This window comes from Benincasa hispida, chromosome 3, assembly GCF_009727055.1.
Source record: "Benincasa hispida cultivar B227 chromosome 3, ASM972705v1, whole genome shotgun sequence".
Taxonomy (NCBI): Eukaryota; Viridiplantae; Streptophyta; class Magnoliopsida; order Cucurbitales; family Cucurbitaceae; genus Benincasa; species Benincasa hispida.
This window is the reverse complement of record NC_052351.1, coordinates 1,618,735-1,627,775: the sequence shown is the minus strand read 5'-3', so window position 1 is coordinate 1,627,775 and position 9,041 is coordinate 1,618,735. Positions and strand designations below refer to the sequence as shown.

The window sequence follows — 9,041 nt, the reverse complement described above, 5'->3', positions numbered from 1 at the left end:
ACATCATAAGAAAACGACAAGGGAAGGACACATCGTTTATTATTGAAGCGGCAAGAGGAAATCTAGAAGAAAAAAGTATGGAAGACAGTCAGGAAACAGAACAGATATTAGCAGGGGAATGAAGAATAGAGACGAAGTAAATACAATATAAATGGATAAAAAAAATATAACTCATTTGAGCAAGTGGAAACAAATTGTAAGAGATCAAGAACAATTTATAAGAGCCAACCCTAGTTAGTCACAAACATGCAAGCCAAAAAGATGTCAAAAATGGAGTGGAAGCTAAATCAGAACAGTCTGGAATCAGACGAAATACAAAGCCAACAACAATCGGAAAATCAAACATGCAAGGATGAATAAAACATGAGGAAATCAAGATGACAATGTACAAATTTTCAGCGAGAAACCAAATATTCGAAAAAAATCTAGATCTATTATAAGTCGTTCCTATATACTAAAAAAATTGTTAGATCTACCAAAAAATGGTTAGATCTACCAAAATATTGTTAGATCTACTAGGAAATCTTTTGTATCTACCCGATCTAAAAAAAAAACATACAAAGAAACCAAAGAAGAGAAACGCATCGTTGAGCAAGAAAATTCATATGGAATGAAGTCTGAGAGGAATACAACCCATTTGAGTCAGAGAGCGAATGAAGAGACGAGATGAAGAAGACAAACCGAATGGCGAAAGAAGAGAGAAGAGAAGAGAGAGAGAGAGATGAGTAATGAAAACGTATGATGGGAAGAGAGAGAGTGAGAAGGGGGGAGTGTAATTAAAACACCTGAAAATGGAGTGTGAAACGAGGAGAATAAAGGGTAAGTAAAACGGTAGGTTTAAAATCTACTGTTTTCTTTTAAGCGGCCATCAAACATGAGATGAACCTTTTAAGCCCACCCAACCTAACTCCATGGAGGCTATCAAACAGTCCCTATATTTTTTATGATAGGGATGTCTCTCCATGAATATCTGAAGAGGTATAGTGAACAATGCGTGCATTTAATTTATACTGTATAGTTCGTGAGGTATAAATATTTTGAGCACAAAGATAGTGGCAAAGCTGATGAGGTATAAATATTTGAGCATACTATATAGTCCATCATTTTGTGTGCCCATTCTTCTCATTATGCTCAAGACTGACATCGTTTTTTTTTTTTTTTAACCATAACAAATTTCAAGCTTAGATTATGTGGTTTTGTTGCTAATTTCTTCGTGGTGCTGTCTTTCTAAATTATTTGTTGATGGCTCTATTTAAGATATTAGCTTAAACTGAAATGTATTTATTTTTTCTTAACTAAGTTTGATCGGTTTAGTCTATTTATGTTCTTATATTTTCACTTATTGTTAAGCTTCATTTTATTCTGCATTTTGTTCTTTGATCATTATACTCATTTCATTAATTCAATTAAAAAAAAGTCGTTTTCCATTTCATTTTTTTTTCATTATGGTAGACTTAAGTTGTTTTTAAATAGTAGATTGAGTGAATGCTTAATTTTTGCAAGTTTATAAATTCTAATGTTTATGTTATGCATCACCTAATTTATTTGGTTGCTATCCATCTTCTCTCTTTGTTTTGATAACTTTAATTGTTTGGGTTGATCATTTGTTTATGATTTCTATTGAATTTGTTTTTGTCAACTAGTTTCGTTATGTTGTTGGGTTTAGTTAGAAATAAGTGTTGGTTAAGGTTTTAGATCTATTTTGTAACACTTAAATTATATATTTCTACTTTAAACTTCTTTTTAGAATTGTTTTTGTAACTTTCGATCCAACCAAACTTACATTATTATATGGTTGTTTTGAATTTCAAGTGTTCACAATAGCTTTAATGGGTGGATTGTATTACTCTCTTTAATAGCTTTAATTGATTTTAAAGTTTTGATATTCATGAATAGTCACTTTACTTTTAAATTTTTACTAAGAAAAATTTTGTGGAGGGAAAAGCTAAATAGTTTTATTGTGATTATCATTGACATTGATGCATTGAGTTGTACTCTAAAATAAATATTATATATTTACTAGGTCTTGTATGAACCTACTGAAGTGGTGAATCTATCATGCAAGTAATTGGCTTTTTGTTAGTGACAAAATTTGTTATAATATAGTTATTTGTGACAATAATTTGTTGTATTTAGTTTCTTTGTAAAAAATTTACCAAATTTGGTTATTAGTTTGCTTGTATATGTCCCTTTTGGAACATTCGATAGTTTCTTTGTAAAAACGTTATCAACTTTATTCTTATATATGAAAGTTTTTATTTATGTTTGTATCTTTTTTATGCTAAAATAGTATTTGTGTTAAAATAGTATTAGTTGATGAAGAGAACCACGTGTGTAATGACAAGATTCAAAAAACCAACAAACTATCAATACAAGTATTTTATTGACAATATAAAAGTGTCATAAATATAAAATTCTATGACAATAAAAATGTGTTGTGATAGAACATTTATTAACATAAAATGGTTGCTATTCAAATAAATTTGACAATAGAGTGTCATGGTTTATATATTCTTGACAAAAAAAAAATGTCACCATATATTCTTTTTTGACATTTTATAATTATCGTTAATACTCATAACGTTAAAAAAAATACTCAATCCATCTGAATTGATGACAATAATAATCTGTTGTAATATATTTGATAATGATAGTTTATAATTGTCAATAATTATTCATTATTGACAATTATTTATTGTCATGAGAAGACAACTTACGACAATTTTCAAAAACTATCATTGATGCTCATATCTTGACAGACGATACAATAACTGAAAATAACTGTATGATTTTTAAATCTGACAGTTGGCCTGAAATCCCACTTTATTACAGTGGAGAGGGTATTGGGATTGTAATTATTTTTTATTTAAGTCTTTTAAGATGTATTTTGATTTTAGTCTTTATTTAGATTGTATATATTGATTTTTTCCAAATGTAAAATGGAGAAAATAGCTTTTCTTGGCATTTAATTTCCTGTAGCTTTGTAAGAGACAATCTGTTATCTATAATTTAAGCATAATTAAAGAATAATTTCTTTTTTGTTTTTTTGTAATTTGTTTGTTAGTAAGTAAACAACTTGTTCACGATTCAAATCTCTCTTTTTATTTTAATTTATTAGAAAGACGTCTTCAGTTTTACTTAAAGTTGGCAACTACTCTCGCATTGCACATGCCTACAGTAAATAATAACAATATATTATGAATATTATAATAATAAATCGATGCTCATTCATTATCTATATTTAGTGTTCATATAAGTCCACATCTTATTTGTCACTTTATCTATAAATAATATTTCGTAGATCTTAAAATCACACTTATATTGGTGAGAATTACACTTCAAAATTCCACTAATTTTCATATTATCCAAATTTATGTTTTTAGTTATTTTATTTTATATTATATTTTATATATTTAATATTATTATATAAATATACTATTATATTATATTTTCTCTATATTCATGTTTCCGTCGTGTTCCTCAATTTCACAATACAATACTAATTATTATCATTATTTTAATTATTACTATTATTTGAAAAGATTATTATTATTATTATTAACAAATAATCTCCTCACATACATTTGATGGCGATCAAGGCAGATTTATTATGGGTCTAGGGCTGTCTCTTATACACATCTAGATGTGTATAAGAGACAGATTTACAACAAATCAAAGTCCACAACTAAACAATCCCCAACAAGTTCAACATACAAGTGAAAAATACAAAACCATAAAACATTACAACTAAACAATCCCCAACAAGTTAAAAAACAATAGACTATAATGATCATTCCAAATGTAAAATTTACGAACCTCGAACTAGTTACAAAAGGTATGTTCGATTAGTTTGGGCCCTACACGGAAGGAAAAGAAGTATAGTTAAACCATAGGGTATATCAATACAATTGAAATAGAAATAAAATATAATAGATCATTGATGCAATCATACCATGCAATGAAATGAATATTATTTGTGAGGCTATAATTCACTGTTTTATCTAATTGAACCCAAGTGCAAGCTCAATTAGAGTCTTGGTGAGTCTAGGGTCGAACTCGGTGATTGCTTTACAAGTATGCAATGAAGTCTAATGCTTTGATCTTGACGCAATTGATTACAAATCATATTGATTTTTTATTACTCAAACACTAAGCTATATGCGATGGGGTTTATACTTTGAGTGAAACAGTATATGCGATTGTTGTGAAATGCAGATATGCGATGACAGGGAAAAGAATATTCTCTAACAATTCCTAAGCAAATATATAAATTATGCGTTCAAGCGATGCACTCAAGATTAGAACTTACACTTCTCAGTGTACATGGCCACACTATCCTATCTCTAGGATGCATACGATGAGTGTGTAATGCAAAAGATGTTACTCTAAGGAACCTCTTCTTGTTTTGTGAGTTCTAAATCTCTAATTCTCTCAAACTGAGATTTAATCTACCTAGGGTAATCTTTCGAGTTATCCAAGTATTTCATCCGACATACATAAAAAAGTAAAATGCATAGTTTAGATATTGCTTAGTTCATGTTAGATAGATACTTCTCAACCCATGAAAGATTTAGCTGCTCATAATGAATAAAGAGAGTATGGATGAAAGTTGAAATGAATATGTATTAATATTAAAAGATATGAGTCTTTGCAATGCTTAAACAATAAAAATACACTTAAGATAAAGAATAGGGAAATGGAGTCAAGTCTTGGTGCACAATTTCTTGTTTCCCCTAGTTTTCTCAATGATTGTTTCACTAGAAGTATTGAAAGATGGAGTTCCTCTTCTACTTCCACAGGAAACCAAAGCTCTCACTAAGGTTTTTGAATGGATGTAAGAGAAAGGGCTTCTTTGACAGAATTTTCACTCTTGATTCTTCTTCCAAAGTTCTCCTCTTCTTTTTTTTTTTTTTTTTTTGCATGGCGATTTCATGGCTATTTATAGACATCCGAAGATAGTTTTTCTTCTCTTGCTTATAATTGTATTGATAAGGTGCATTAAATTCTATACCATGATGCACCGCCTACTGTGTGTTAGAGGTTCATTGGTTCTGCATCGAAGCTTTCTTATCAGCCACCAACTCAATCTTCGATTTGACATTCACCACCCATGTGTCGCGTCATTTCTCATCGCTTGGAATCATCGACGTGTCTAGTTATGCGATCATGTGTAAGCGTTAAGAATTCTCATTTGATCGCATCAGCAGTCATTCTGCACTTAAACAAAGTGATTTTAGTCTTTAAAATAGACAGATTAGGCGTTGAGTGTGTGCGATCGCATGCTGCAATTATTTCTATTAATTTTCTTTGCAAATTATGCATTTTCAAAGTTTTTTTGAAATTGTTTTAGATAAAAGAGGGAGAATAATTTGTATTTCTACAAGTTATTGATCATACCTTTGATTATGTTCGAAGTGAATGAACGAGACAGTCCACAACTAGGGGGCAGAAAAATTGTTTTAGGGCCTAACAAAAACATAGAAATGTTAGCGATAGATCTTACTATGATTATAAGGAAAAAAAAAGGAAGCATGCCTTATATGGATAGAATAAGTTGAAGTTAGACGTGGAAGAAGAAAACAAAATATATTGCAACAGCCAAACAACATATATGAGAATGTAAAACGGTTTAAGAAAAAGTTGAAATAAAAATGTTAGAGCAGAGACGTACCAACATAGTTTATCAGAGGAGGCTGTGGAAAAGTCTCAAAAAATATGAGGGATTCGTGTATAAGTAGATGATATAATAAGGATGGTTGATGAGAAAAGTTAGATATACTTAAGTGCACCTAACCTCAAAAAGATCAAAGTACAGTACACCCATAATAAAGAGAGTCAACTCAGAAATAAATAAATTAAGAAATGGTCACGTCAATATTAATTTGGTGGTTGAGCTGAAAATGGACATAAATACAACATAATAACTCACACATAAATGGACATAATAATAAAGATTATAAGGTCTTAAGATTTGATATAGCTATCTCATTGGAACAAATCTAACTCCAAGCAAAGAAAATAAATAGTTTCAATACTTGTAAAATTGAAGTTAAATTTAAATGTACGAAAATTGAATTTAGTTGAATACTGAAAAAAATTTGAATGGAACAAAAAAAAGAAATCCATTCATCAGATGTAGAACACAAAACAGATTGAATATGTATGGAGGAAGAAATTACAAAGCAGTCCACAAAACATAAGGAAAAACATAGATGCATTCCTTTTTTAATCTAAATATCGAAATGAAATAAAATAAAATTAGAAATCATACTCAAATATGAGACTGCAGATTTTGGAACAAATCATCATCAGCCTTAAGAGGGAAAAAGATAGAAAACAGACTTGTTGTTGAGGTGATTGACCCTCCACCAAGCTCCAATTACATGGTCAGTATCCCCTACCAAGAATTCACTCGTCGTTCAATTTTGATGGAACATCATAAGAAAACGACAAGGGAAGGACACATCGTTTATTATTGAAGCGGCAAGAGGAAATCTAGAAGAAAAAAGTATGGAAGACAGTCAGGAAACAGAACAGATATTAGCAGGGGAATGAAGAATAGAGACGAAGTAAATACAATATAAATGGATAAAAAAAATATAACTCATTTGAGCAAGTGGAAACAAATTGTAAGAGATCAAGAACAATTTATAAGAGCCAACCCTAGTTAGTCACAAACATGCAAGCCAAAAAGATGTCAAAAATGGAGTGGAAGCTAAATCAGAACAGTCTGGAATCAGACGAAATACAAAGCCAACAACAATCGGAAAATCAAACATGCAAGGATGAATAAAACATGAGGAAATCAAGATGACAATGTACAAATTTTCAGCGAGAAACCAAATATTCGAAAAAAATCTAGATCTATTATAAGTCGTTCCTATATACTAAAAAAATTGTTAGATCTACCAAAAAATGGTTAGATCTACCAAAATATTGTTAGATCTACTAGGAAATCTTTTGTATCTACCCGATCTAAAAAAAAAACATACAAAGAAACCAAAGAAGAGAAACGCATCGTTGAGCAAGAAAATTCATATGGAATGAAGTCTGAGAGGAATACAACCCATTTGAGTCAGAGAGCGAATGAAGAGACGAGATGAAGAAGACAAACCGAATGGCGAAAGAAGAGAGAAGAGAAGAGAGAGAGAGAGATGAGTAATGAAAACGTATGATGGGAAGAGAGAGAGTGAGAAGGGGGGAGTGTAATTAAAACACCTGAAAATGGAGTGTGAAACGAGGAGAATAAAGGGTAAGTAAAACGGTAGGTTTAAAATCTACTGTTTTCTTTTAAGCGGCCATCAAACATGAGATGAACCTTTTAAGCCCACCCAACCTAACTCCATGGAGGCTATCAAACAGTCCCTATATTTTTTATGATAGGGATGTCTCTCCATGAATATCTGAAGAGGTATAGTGAACAATGCGTGCATTTAATTTATACTGTATAGTTCGTGAGGTATAAATATTTTGAGCACAAAGATAGTGGCAAAGCTGATGAGGTATAAATATTTGAGCATACTATATAGTCCATCATTTTGTGTGCCCATTCTTCTCATTATGCTCAAGACTGACATCGTTTTTTTTTTTTTTTTAACCATAACAAAATTTCAGCTTAGATTATGTGGTTTTGTTGCTAATTTCTTCGTGGTGCTGTCTTTCTAAATTATTTGTTGATGGCTCTATTTAAGATATTAGCTTAAACTGAAATGTATTTATTTTTTCTTAACTAAGTTTGATCGGTTTAGTCTATTTATGTTCTTATATTTTCAACTTATTGTTAAGCTTCATTTTATTCTGCATTTTGTCTTTGATCATTATACTCATTTCATTAATTCAATTAAAAAAAAGTCGTTTTCCATTTCATTTTTTTTTCAATTATGGTAGACTTAAGTTGTTTAAATTAGGTAAGATTGAGTGAATGCTTAATTTTTCAGTTTATATTCTAATGTTATGTTTATGCATCACCTAATTATTTTGGTTGCTTCCATCTCTCTTCTTTGTTTTGATAACTTTAAATTGTTTGGGTTGATCATTTGTTTATGATTTCTATTGAATTTGTTTTTGTCAACTAGTTTCGTTAGTTGTTGGGTTTAGTTAGATAAGTGTTGGTTAAGGTTTTAGATCTATTGTAACACTTAAATTATATATTTCTACTTTAAACTTCTTTTTAGAATTGTTTTTGTAACTTTCGATCCAACCAAACTTACATTATTATATGGTTGTTTTGAATTTCAAGTGTTCACAATAGCTTTAATGGGTGGATTGTATTACTCTCTTAATAGCTTTAATTGATTTTAAAGTTTTGATATTCATGAATAGTCACTTTACTTTTAAATTTTTACTAAGAAAATTTTGTGGAGGAAAAGCTAAATAGTTTTATTGTGATTATCATTGACATTGATGCATTGAGTTGTACTCTAAATAAATATTATATATTTTACTAGGTCTTGTATGAACCTACTGAAGTGGTGAATCTATCATGCAAGTAATTGGCTTTTTTGTTAGTGACAAAATTTGTTTATATGTTATTTGTGACAATAATTTGTTGTAATTTAGTTTCTTTGTAAAAATTTACCAAATTTGGTTATTAGTTTCTTGTATATGTCCCTTTTGGAACATTCGATAGTTTCTTTGTAAAAACGTTATCAACTTTATTCTTATATATGAAAGTTTTTATTTATGTTTGTATCTTTTTTATGCTAAATAGTATTTGTTTAAAAATAGTATTAGTTGATGAAGAGAACCACGTGTGTAATGACAAGATTCAAAAACCAACAAACTATCAATACAAGTATTTTATTGACAATATAAAAAGTGTCATAAATATAAATTCTATGACAATAAAAATGTGTTTGTGATAGAACATTTATTAACATAAAATGGTTGCTATTACAATTAAATTTGACAATAGAGTGTCATGGTTTATATATTCTTGACAAAAAAAAAAAGTCACCATATATTCCTTTTTTGACATTTTATAATTATCGTTAATACTCATAACGTTAAAAAAATACTCAATCCATCTGAATTGATGACAA

General features: G+C 29.7%; 1 long non-coding RNA gene across 1 annotated transcript; it reads right to left on the bottom strand.

Moving 5' to 3' along the window:
- Nucleotides 1-5,026: 5,026 nt before the first annotated feature.
- On the bottom strand, nt 5,027-6,433 carry LOC120072938. Its single transcript, XR_005480638.1, has 3 exons — nt 6,272-6,433; nt 5,398-5,466; nt 5,027-5,212 (listed from the first exon to the last, which is right to left on the bottom strand). It is a non-coding gene; the product is annotated as an uncharacterized LOC120072938 (long non-coding RNA).
- Nucleotides 6,434-9,041: the final 2,608 nt, after the last annotated feature.